This window comes from Hylobates moloch, unplaced genomic scaffold (assembly GCF_009828535.3).
Source record: "Hylobates moloch isolate HMO894 unplaced genomic scaffold, HMol_V3 SCAFFOLD_15, whole genome shotgun sequence".
Classification (NCBI taxonomy): domain Eukaryota; kingdom Metazoa; phylum Chordata; class Mammalia; order Primates; family Hylobatidae; genus Hylobates; species Hylobates moloch.
In genome coordinates, this window is record NW_026652290.1 from 3,846,190 (window position 1) to 3,859,065 (window position 12,876).

Genomic DNA, 12,876 nt, shown 5'->3' on the forward strand with positions numbered 1-12,876 from the left:
ATCACCATCATTATCACCATTACCTCATCACCATCTCCATCATTATCACCATTACCTCATCACCATCTCCATCATTATCGTCATTATCATTATCATCACATCGTCAGTATCATCACTACTATGATCACCATCATCACTACCATCATCCCATCATTATCACCATCATCCCATCATTATCACCATCATCCCATCATTATCACCATCATCCCATCATTATCACTGTCACCATCATTATCACCATCACCATCACCATCATCAGTATCATCACTACTGTGATTACCATCACCACCATCATCCCATCATTATTTCTATCACCATCATTATCACAACTACCATCACCATCATCATCACCACTAACATCACCATCATCACCACCATCATCACCATCATCACCACCATCACCATCATCTCCATGAACATCACCATCACCACCATTACCATCATCATCACTACTACTACCTTACCATCAATGTAAGGTACCTACTGCCTTACCTAGCACCATCAATATCACCATAATTATTATCATCACCATTACCATAATCAGCACGATTATCACCACAACCATCAATATCATCATCATTTTCTCCATCGTCACCATCAACATCCTGAAACTGAAATAAAGAAAAAGGCCCTGCTGTGGCCTCATCTTGCTCCTCTACTCTGGAATCAGAAGGAGTAAAAACCAGCCAAGTGGAGGGCAGAGCTGACAGCAAAGGAGAAGCCAGGCTGTTTGCTGCCCAGGCCTGGCTGGCACCCCTCCTCCTGGGATGTAGCAGCTTTCTGAGCATGTCCTCAGTATGAGGCTTCCCTGTGCTGCTTCTCCCTGGATGTTGACAATAGTCCCACAGGGCAGGTGCCATCACGGTGAAGTTGAGGTACAGAGAGGTCAAGGAGCTTGGTCAGGGTGCACGGCTGGTGAGGAACTGAGTCAGGATGTAAAACACTGTCTAATCTGTGGTCCAGTGGCATCCACTGCACTTCACTGCCCACAGTAGGGGTGGGGGTGGGGGTGGCAGGCTCCCTGTTGCCTCAGACTGAAGAAGTGCTCAAGGCTGGCTCTGCGTACTGGGACCTCTCTCCTGGGCCATGAACCCCAGTATCTATTTTTAAATGTGCAGCACCTATTCATGGAGGCAGCACCATGCTGGGCCCTGGAGGAACAAAGCAGGCAAATAAGTCAGGACTCTGAACCTGGGGGCGGCTGGTTGGGTGGGGAGGACAGACATGTACACAGAGCATCATAATACAGTGAAGCCAGTGACATGACAGAGGTACACGGGGGCCACCAGGGAAAGTTCCCAGAGGAGGGGCACCTACCCTTGTTGGCAGGGCCAGTGCTGAGGGTCAATTACACCCTTTATATTCTTCATAAATTACACAGTCTCAGATTTTTTTTTTTTTTTTTGAGACAGAGTCTCGCTCTGTCGTCCAGGCTGGAGTGCAATGGTGCGATCTCAGCTCACTGCAACCTCCGCCTCCTGGGTTCAAGCATTCTCCTGCCTTGGCCTCCTGAGTAGCTGGGATTACAGGCACATGCCACCCCACCTGGCTAATTTTTGTAGTTTTTAGTAGAGATGGGGTTTCACCATGTTGGTGTGGTCTTGAACTCCTGACCTCATGATCCACCCACCTTGGCCTCCCAAAGTGCTGGGATTACAGGTATGAGCCACTGTGCCCAGCCTCAGATACTTCTTTATAGTAGTGTGAAAATGGACTAATACAGTATGCATTCATTGAGTTTCTTGGATCTATTGGCTGATCTCTTTAGATTTTGGAAAATTCTCAAGAACTATTCCTCAAATATTTACTTGCCTCATGCTCCTTTTCTTCTCTTTCTGGTGCTCCAATTTCATGTATCTTAATGTTTTTCCACCGTTCTTCAACACTCTGTTCTTTTTTAAATTTTTATTTTGTTAATTCTTTTTCCCTTTGAATTTTAGTTTGGATAATTTCTATTGACTAGTCTTTAAGATCCTTTCAGTTTTATTGATCTTTTCTTCTACTGTGTTCAATCTGCTGTTAAGCCATCAAACAAACTCTTTGTATCTAATATTATAGTTTTCATCTCCAGAATTTCCATTTGGTTATTTTATAGTTTCCATTTCTGTGCTGAAATTTCCCATCTGTTCACACATGCTGTCTACCTTTCCCACTAGATCTTTTAACATCTTTATTTTAGTTTATTTAAGGTCTTTGTCTAATAATTCCAACACTCAGTCATCTGTGGGTCTACTTCTATTGGTAATTTTTCCCCTGATTATTAGTCACATTGCTCTGCTTCTTTGCATGTCTTGCAATTTTTTTTAGTCTGAAATGTGGTATATTTTTTACAAAGTAGTGCCTATAGTAAGTATATGTCTCCTGGAAAAAGAATGTACCCCTTCTTCTATTGGGCCATTAGTGTGAGGGACTGAGTCAATCTAATATGCAGTTGACTTGGATCTGGGCTTTAATGAAGCTTCAGTTAAAGTCACTTCACCACTCACTTCAAATGTTTTGAAAGTAGGATCAGGTCTTTCCCTTAAGTAAGTGTTTGAGAGAGAAGAGGACAGTATAAAAAATGTAATGTGTGCCTGTATTAGAAAGGTCAGAGGGCTTTGAGGATGTAAACATGGTGTATAAAGGTGAGTGTTATTAAACAGGATATTGTAACAATGCAGAGATGGTTGGTAACTTTCAGAGGATGAAAGATCTTATTCTTGAAGCTTTAGATGTTACAGCTGGGAATGGTAAAAATAATAACAGATACTATCCTGATGAAGGGTATTCTGGGCCTGAACCCAATCACTTCAAAGACCCTGAAAGAATTCTCAGGACTCCAAATCAATTGGCCATAAGCCACTGCTGCTTCCACATATTAAAAAAATGCTAACATCGCAGTCCTACTTCCAAACCCCAGCACAGGCTGTGTTGTCCCCCAGGGTAATTTAACACCAGAAAACAAAAACTTCATTGGTCCTGGTCCAGATTTCTGTGTCCTGGCCTCACCCATAAAGGGGGCTCCCATTAGCTAACCTGCTCAGCTCCCCGCCACACTTCCCACAGAGTTTTCTAGCTTTTGTCAGCTCAAGGCAGCCCTTGAAAACTGTAGAATCTGAGGGGGTGTGTATCTAATAAAGTTGGAGCTCTGTAATTTAGCAATTACTGTAACCCACACTTGTAATTTAGGGGGTTTCTTGTAATTCTTTGTACTCTTTCTTTTTGAAAAAATATGCAGCCTTAATAGCTTCCTCTTTAATGCTCCAAAGGCCGATATTTGCCACTCCCCATCCCCTGTCAGCTGCAGAGCACAAAGAAGTGTGCAGATCGTGTTGAGGCTGCTTTTCGGGGATTAGAAAGTTTAGTTTAATGCTCAGCATCTCCGAAAGGAAACTGAATTTGCCCCTTGTAATCGTGCATTTCTTCAAAGCTCTGAATTCCTCTTCTAGGTTGGTCATTAGTATGGATTAAAAACTGCTGAGAGGTGTAATCTACCCACCTTTCTACATTCTACTATTAGGTCAGTCTCCTCACTGCTTCCTGAATGTGCTAGTGTTAATTTTGCTCATCTATCTTTATTTGTGCAGTTACCTGTTTGTTCATTTAAGATTTTTTTTTCTTTTTTTTGAGAACCTCTATGTGCTAGACTCTAGGCTCACTACCAGGAATCTAAATCATAAAGGACAGGACCGCCTCTGTCCAGGAGTTTGTAGTCTGGAAAGACAGATGACTCTATCATAACTACACTCAAGATATTAGGTGTGATGACAGAGCTGGCATAGAGGGTGATGGAAGCCAGGGGGTGGCACCCAACTCAGACTGAGCTGTGAGAAGTAGCTATTTGGAAGCCATGCTATGATGGTAAAAAGAGGTGAGAGAGGCAAAGCGTGGGAAGGAATGGTCCACAAAGCACACAGAGACTTGTGCTGGAATGCTTCTATTCATAAAAGCTGGATTTAAAATAGAGACAAACCGGAAAACACACAGATGTTCATCAATAGAAGAATTTTGATATATGTATACAGTGGAATTTGACTTAGCAATTAAAAATGAACTACTGGTACATGTAACAACATGCTTCATTCTTTAAAATGTTATGTTGAACAGAAAAGCCTATTGCAAAGGGCACATAGTATTTAATTCCATGGAGAATGAAATGCAAGAAGAGACAAAACTGGTCAGGTGCAGTGGCTCATGCCTGTAATCCCAGCATTTTGAGAGGCTGAGGCGGGCGGATCACTTGAGGTCAGGAGTTCAAGACCAGCCTGGCCAACATGGTAAAACCCCGTCTCTACTAAAAATACAAAAATTAGCCAGGTGTGGTGGCACGTGCCTGTAATCCCAGCTACTCAGGAGGCTGAGGCAGGAGAATTGCTCAAACCCAGGAGATGGGGGTTGCAGTGAGCCACGACTGTGCCATTGCACTCCCCCGGTCTGGGCAACAGAGCAAGACTCCGTAAATAAATAAATAAAAAAAAGAAGAGGTAAAATTAATCCATAGTGATAAAAACCAGAACTCTCGTTGCCTATGGGGAGGTGGAGACTCAATGTGAACAGCCTGGGATGATGTAAATAGGCTACTGGATTTCTGGTAGCATGCATTTACACATTTACCAACTCATTGAATTTCACACTTAAGATCTGTGTATTTCACTGCAGGTAAATTTTGCCTCGATAAAAACTAACCAGTAAAAGAAGAAAAAAGAATCTGAATGTCTCTATCTTTTTACAGAGGGTTTTAATCCATTCACATTATTTGTGAGTATTGAGATTGATGTTAGGACTTATTTCTGCTATCTTGCTTTATTTTTACAACTACAGTTAACATACTTTCTTGTTATTTCTTATTTTCCTTAATAAGAATACTTAAAGTTTTGAATTCACATCTAAATTCAACTGTGACTGTATCCTATTATTTTCTAAATAATCTACAATAGGTTTTGAGTTCTTTGTCGACCTAATCATTATTAAAAGATGGTTTTAAATTTTCCAAACCATTGAGTGTTTCTGTTAGGCTTTGTTAAAACTTGATCATTAATTTCTGTTTTTCGTATTTTAAACAATTGTGGTTAGGAAATGTAGACTGTGCTCTCACTGCTTTATAGAACAAGACAGAAAACAGACTGTTCTTGGATGAACAGATGTGTTGTTTTGGCTTATTCAGATGGCCTCAAAATGTCCTCTGTTGGTGAGAAGATTTTTAAAAATCGTTACATAAAAGCTTTTTAATATCAAGGTATATTAGTCCATTTTCATACTGCTATGAAAAAATACCCAAGACTGGGTAATTTATAAAGACAAAGAGGTTTAATGGACTTACAGTTCCACATGGCTGGGGAGGCCTCACAATCATGGAAGAAGGCAAAGGAGGAGCAAAGGCACATCTTACATGGCGGCAGGCAAGGGAGTGTGTGCAGGGGAACTACCCTTTATAAAACCATCAGATATCATGAGACTTACTCCCTATCAAGAGAACAGCACAGGAAAATCCCACCCCCATGATTCAATTACCTCCCACCGGGTCCCTCCCACAACATGTGGGGATTATGTGAGCTACAATTCAAGATGAGATTTGGGTGGGGACACAGCCAAAACACATCACAAGGCCAGCAACTTACGTGTAATGGGTATTTCATTGTCAAAAATTCATATAGCTAAATAACATTTCCACTAAAAGCTTGACTCTGTTTTGTGTTCCTGGACCACATGAAGAGGGCGTACTTGCCTCTCTTCCTGGAAAGAGCTTGGTGCCTGGGTCCCATGTATCTTTAAATACATATTCCTTGCTTCAGCAAGCAAAGACAGCCTCTACCACCCTGCTTTGCCACTGTCAGACTAAGGCGAATATAATGATCTCTTATTTGTGTCCTTGTTCCTTGTGTGGAAAACCCAAATGCAGCAAGAATGAAAAGTGTTAAAGGATTTTATGTGGTCAATGTATTTAGGCCATGTCAGCAGTAATATAAAGTCAAGCATATGTTTTTAAAAAATAGATATATTTAATGAGGGAAAAATCCATAAAACCACTATCAGATATTAGAGCCAGATGTTATGATTCTGACTTTTAGACAGACCCTAAGGCCTACATCTCAGGTTCTGCCCAGTAATTTTCATTTTTTGGCCTGGGTCTAGACATTTATCAAATTTTACCTGTGTGCAGTTAGAAAAGAAAGTGGTTAGAAATAAAAATGCTGGCTGGGCACAGTGGCTCATGCCTGTAACCCCAGCACTTTGGGAGGCCAAGGTGGGTGGATCACCTGAGGTCGGGAGTTCGAGACCAGCCTGACCAACATGGAGAAACCCCGTCTCTACCAAAAATACAAAATTAGCCTGGCGTGGTGTTGCATGCCTTTAATCCTAGCTACTCGGGAGGCTGAGGCAGGAGAATTGCCTGAACTCGGGACGTGGAAGTTGCAGTGAGCTGAGATCGTGCCACTGCACTCCAGCCTGGGTAACAAGAGCAAAACTCCCTCTAAAAAAAAGAAGAAGAAAGAGAAAGAAAAAGAAAGAAAGAAAAGAAAGAAAGAAGAAAGAGAAAGAAAGAAAGAGAGAAAGCAAGCAAGCAAGCAAGCTGTGATTCAACGTACAATCAGTTTTGTAATTTGAAGAGATGGCATATTAAAGCTATTATAGCTGTAGGATGTATGTGTAAAATCTTTCTATCCATCTGTCTATATATTAGTTACCTATTGCTGCATTCAGCACATAACAGCCAAAACAACAGACATTTCTTTGTTTTTTCTTAACTTTTATTTGAAGTTCAGGGTTACATGTGCAGGTTTGTTATACAAGTAAACTCATGTCATGGGGGGTTGTTGTACAGATTATTTCATCATCCAGGTACTAAGCCTACTATCCAATAGTCACTTTTTTCTTCTCCTCTCCCTCCTCCCACCCTTTGTCCTCAAGTAGGTTCCATTGTCTGTTATTCCCCTCTTTGTGTCCATGAGTTCCCATCATTTAGCTCCCACTTAAAAAGTGACAACAAAAGGTACTTGGTTTTCTGTTCCTACATTAGTTTGCTAAGGATAATGGCCTCCAGTTCCATTAATGCTCCCACAAAAGACACGACCTTTTTCTTTTTTATGGCTGCATAGTATTCCATGGTGTATATGTACCACATTTTCTTCATCCAATCTGTTATTGATGAACATTTAGGTTGATTCCATATCTTTGCTACTGTGAATAGTGCTGCAACGAACATTTGCATGAGTGTGTCTTTAGAGTACAATGATTTATATTCCTTTGGGTGTATACCTTGTAATGGGATTGCTGGGTTGAATGGCAGTTCTGTTTTTAACCCTTTGAGGAATCACCACACTGATTTCCACAATGGTTGCATTAATTGACACTCCCACCAAAAGCGTCTAAGTGTTCCCTTTTCTCTGCAACCTCACGAGCATCAGCTGTTTTTCGACTTTTTAGTAATAGCCATTCTAACTGGTGTAAGATGGTATCTCATTGTGGTTTTGATTAACAACAGACATTTCTAATCTCACAGTTGATGTGGGTCAGGAGCTCAGAGGCAGCTTAACTGGATGGTTCTGACTCAGGGCCTCTCATGAGGTGGTCAAGGTGGAAGCTGGGGCTGCAGTCATCTGAAGGTTTACTGGTGCAGGAAGACCTGCTTCCAAGGTGGCTCATATGTGTGGCTGTTGGCAGGAGGCTTCAGTCCTTGCCATGTGAGCCTCTCTTCACATCATAACTGGCTTCTTCAAGAATGAATGATCCAAGAGAAAGAAAGAAAGAGAAGCTGCAATGTCTTTTATAACCTAACCTTGGAAGTGACATACCATCATTCCTGCATATTCTATTGGTTACACAGACCAACCCAGTACAGCGTGGGTGCAGACTACACAGGTGCGTGAATACTAAGAGGTGAAGGTCACTGGGGATCATCCTGGAGGCCGGCTATCACAACCTACCTTTTTATCTGTTTATAGATACGGGTAGAAAGTTGTTCAACCTTATAAATTATATTATTAAAATAATTTGTCTATTTTTTGTCCACTTGACTATCAAAGACTGAGAGTGACTGTTACTATTGTGCTGCAGATGTAATGCTGTTAATTTTCTTTGCATTTTGACCATTTAAAAATATCTTTTGAGACAAATTATATTTTGTTATGTTTTCATTGTGGATTCTGCCCTTAATATAAAATAAGTCCATTCATTTTGATACCTTCTGCTTTTGATTCTGTGATGCTTAATAAGATTTTTATCTCTGTTTTCTCTTTTCTTGCATTTACCTAATAATTTTTGCTGGCGTTTTAATTTTTAAAGTCTAATATTTTTAAATTATAAATAGATAATTTATAATTGTTTATATTATGGGGTAAAGATTTCTATACAAAATAATTCATGAATGCCATGTGGAATAATTAAATCATGTTAGTTGACATACCAATCACTTCAAATACTTAATATTTTTTGTGGTGAGCACATTTAAAATTCACTCTCTTAGCAATGTTGAAATGTATAATATGCCATTATTAACTATATTCACCATGCTATGCAATAGATCTCAAAAAGCCCTCCCCCATATCCTTTCTGTCTAACTGAGATTTTGTACCCTTTAACCAACATTGCCTCATTTGCATATCTCTTTAATACTGAATTTCTTTCGGGTGTGTCTCTTGTAAACAACATATGCTTCTATCTGATTTTTAATAAGAAAATTTAAATAACTCATTTTTATTGTTATAACAAGTATATATGTATATGTGGGGGGAAATATATATATATATTTTTTTCTTTTTTCTTTTTTTTTTTTTTTTGAGACAAGGTCTCACCCTGTTTCCTAGGTTGGAGCGCAGTGGTGTGATCTCGGCTCACTGCAGCCTTGACCTCTAGAGCTGAAGTGATTCTCCCACCTCTGCATCCTGAGTAGCTGGGACTACAGGTGCGGGTCACCACGTCTGGCCAAATTTTTTGTATTTGTAGACACGAGGTTTTGCCATGTCGCTAGAGACTGGTCTTGCCTGACTCCTGGGCTCAAATGATCTGACCACCTCAGCCTCCCAAAGTGCTGGGATTACAGGTGTGAGCCACCGTGCCTGGCCCAACTTGTCATTTTAACAGCATCTAAGTTCTTTAGTTCTTTGAACATATTTCTAGTATTACTTTAAAATCTTTGCTAAATCCAACATCAGGGCTCACTCAGAGAGTCCATTTCTATTGACTGCTTTTTTTTTTTTTTTTTTCCAGATATAGGTTACATGTCCCTGTTTATTTTCTTTTTCTTTTTTTTTTTGAGACGGAGTCTTGCTCTGTCCCCCAGGCTGGAGTGCAGTGGCGCTATCTCGGCTCACTGCAAGCTCCGCCTCCCGGGTTCACGCCATTCACCTGCCTCAGCCTCCTGAGTAGCTGAGACTACAGGCGCCCGCCAACATACCCGGCTAATTTTTTGTATTTTTAGTAGAGACGGGGTTTCACCATGTTAGCCAGGATGGTCTCGATCTCCTGACCTTGTGATCCGCCCGCCTCGGCCACCCAAAGTGCTGGGATTACAGGCTTGAGGCACCGCGCCCGGCTGTCCCTGTTTATTTTCATATCTCATACTTTTTGGTCAAAAACTAGACATTTTAAATATTATAATGCAGTAGCTCTGGATTCCATTTATTTTTATTTATTTTTTTGAGACAGGGTTTCACTTTTTTGCCCAGGCTGGGGTGCAATGGCATTATCTTGGCTCACTGCAACCTCCACCTCCTGGACTTCAGCAATTCTCCAGCCTCAGCCTCCCAAGTAGCTGGGACTACAGGTGTGCACCACCACACCCAGCCATTTTTTTTTTTTTTGTACTTTTAGTAGAGATGGAGTTTCCCTGTGTTGGCCAGGCTGGTCTTGATCTCCTGACCTCAAGTGATCCATATGCCTCAGCCTCCCAAAGTGTTGGGATTATAGGCGTGAGCCACTGCACCTGGCCTGGATTCCATTTATTTTTCTGAGTTTTTTTTTTTTTTTCTTTCCTTGCCTGAACTTACACTGTGGGATATCTCCCTTGTAGTATGTGTCTGCTGACAGCTTTGCTCAGATTTTTTATCTTTCAGTCTGCCTTCCCAGGAATCATCCTTGAGTCTGCAATTGCCTAATGATCAGCCAATAATTCAGGCAAAGTTTGTGTCCAAATGCCTAGGCCCTACCTAAGCCTTCTTTCCTCGCTGCTCTGTGTGTGTGTGGATTTGGGAGTGCATTTGAAGCCGAGTATCCCTTGGCCTCCACTCTGTGCTGGGCTGGTTCAGGCCCACCCCGAGCAGGCCCATAGTTTCCCAGTCAGCCTGGTGTTTGTGGAAAGTTTGTTTCAGCCTTTCCAGTGCTCTCTTATTCCTAGGATCTCCCTGTGAAATTTCTTTTTTTTCTTTTTTTTTGAGATGGAGTCTTGCTCTGTCACCCAGGCTGGAGTGCAGTGGCCCGATCTCGGCTCACTGCAGGCTCCGCCTCCCGGGTTCAAGTGATTCTCCTGCCTCAGCCTCCTGAGTAGCTGGGATTAGAGGTGCATGCCACCACGCCCAGCTAATTTTTGTTTTTAGTAGAGACGGGTTTTCACCATGTTGGCCAAGCTGGTCTCGAACTCCTGACCTTGTGATCCGCCCACCTCGTCCTCCCAAAGTGCTGGGATTACACGCATGAGCCACCATGCCCAGCCATGAAATTCCTGACTGGTTTGCTGCTTATCCCAACTTGGAATCTAAGCTTGAGTTTATGAAACTGGGTTTTTCCAATTTGTACTCTACTGAGTTCATCACTTATAGTTGGGAAAACTGCAGATTTTTTCCTTTGTCCCAAGTCAGCCCCCCTCTGGCTACCATAACTGTTCTTGCTGATCCAGCTTGGGGAGGATAGAGCATCCCTAAACAAGAAGACCACAGACCTTTACTACTCTTGCCAAAAGCTCTGCAGCTTCTCAATAATGGAAGCTTCTCAACTCATTTTCTGTCTTTGGTTGACTGGCCCCCAAAGGTGGTTGATTTTTAATTTTGTCCATTTCGTACTTGTTTTTTTGTGGAGAGAATTCACCAACCTTTTCATGCCAACATAGTCAGAAGTACCTCCAACAGATTAAGGTTAAAAACCAGATGACTGGTGACTGAACAATCTCAACACACATGGAAAAGATACAGGATAAAATTTAATGGTCACTTGTGAATAATAATAATAACTTAATCTAGTAGTCATGGTTGTCTACCAAAAACTCATAGCAAGCATTGTACTTAGTGATGAAATGATAAAGACTGTCTCTTTAAAGTCTGAAACAAGACCAGGAAGCACACTCTGGGTGTTCCAAGCCAAAAGGGCTTTTTTTTTTTTTTTTTTTGACAGGGTCTCACTCTGTCACCCAGGCTGGAATGCAGTGGTGGGATCTTGGCTCACTGCCGCTTCTGCCTCCTGGATTCAAGTGATTCTTGTGCCTCAGCCTCCCAAGTAGCTGGGATTACAGGTGTGCACCACCACACCTCACTAATTTTTGTATTTTTTACTAGAGACGCAGTTTCGCCGTGTTGGCCAGGCTGGTTTTGAACTCCTGGCCTCAAGTGGTCCACCTGCCTCGGCCTCCCAAAGTGTTGAGATTACAGGTGTGAGTCACCATGTCTGGCCTCAAAAGGGATTTAACGTAAGAAATTAGGTGCTTTCAGAGTTAATGGAAACCAAAACAGAAGACATTAAGGTCCATCACTAGCTTCAGGGTCACGGCACTGTGGCTATGAGAGGGAGCTCCTAAAATGACTGCCAGTGATGCAACAGGAGGCAGCCACCTGCCTAGGCAGACAGAGATGGGTGCCTGGTGAAACCCACCTTCAAGCCAAAAACAGCCTGAAGGCTGAAAGACTGGACCGCTGGTGCCGGATGAAACCAAGACGCAGAGTGAGAACTTCTGTTCCTGTTTGCCCGCCCTTCCCCGATTGATTCTTTCTCAATAATGCCTTTCAACCAATCAAATGTTGCCTTTTTCAATACTACGGCCTGCCCTCCCAGCCTCTGAGCCCATAACAAGCTCTGGACTGACCCATATTAGGGGAACTTTCCTGCCTTCGGGTAAGGGGACCACCCCCATGTCCCTGCCTTTGGGTAAGGGGACCACCCTCCGTCCCCTCTCTGCAGAAAGCTGTTTCATCACTCACTAAAACTCCCTGCCTTGCTCACTCTGAGATTGTCAGAGCATCCTCATTCTTTCTGAGCGTGGGACAAGAACTCGGGAACTAGTGCACAAGCCAGACTCGGCCCAGGGTGGAGCATTGCCAGCTGGAGGTCCCTGGCTTCCAAAGTGACTGAGAAGAAAATCCTGCCTCACTAGCATCGTCACTGCTTCCCACCTCCCGGTCCCAGGATCGGCGGTGGGCAGGCTGGAGATCAAGGAGAGCCGATGATGGAATTCCAGCCTGAATCCAAAGGCCTGAGAACCGGGACAGCCCATGGTATAAGTTCCAGTCTGAAAGCTGGCAGTCTCGGGACACAGGAGAGCCAATGTCAGGTCAAGTCCGAAGGCAGGACAAAACTGTTGCTCCAGCTTGAAGACCATCAGGGAGGAGAAATTCATTCTTGCTTGGAGGAGGGTCAGCCTTTTGTTCTGTGCAGGCCTTCAACTGATGATGAGGACCCCCCTCCACATTAGCGAGGACAAACTGCTTTATTCTGTCCACTGATTTAAATGTTAATCTCAGCCTGGCGCGGTGGCTCATGCCCACAATCCCAGCACTTTGGGATGCCTAGGTGAGAAGATCACCTGAGGTCAGGAGTTCCAAACCAGCCTCACCAACATGGTGAAACTCTGTCTCTACTAAAAACACACAGAAAAGTTAGCCGGGCGTGGTGTCACACACCTCTAATCCCAGCTACCCAGGAGGCTGAGGCAGGAGGATCACTTGAGCCCAGGAAGTCGAGGCTGCAGTGAACCAT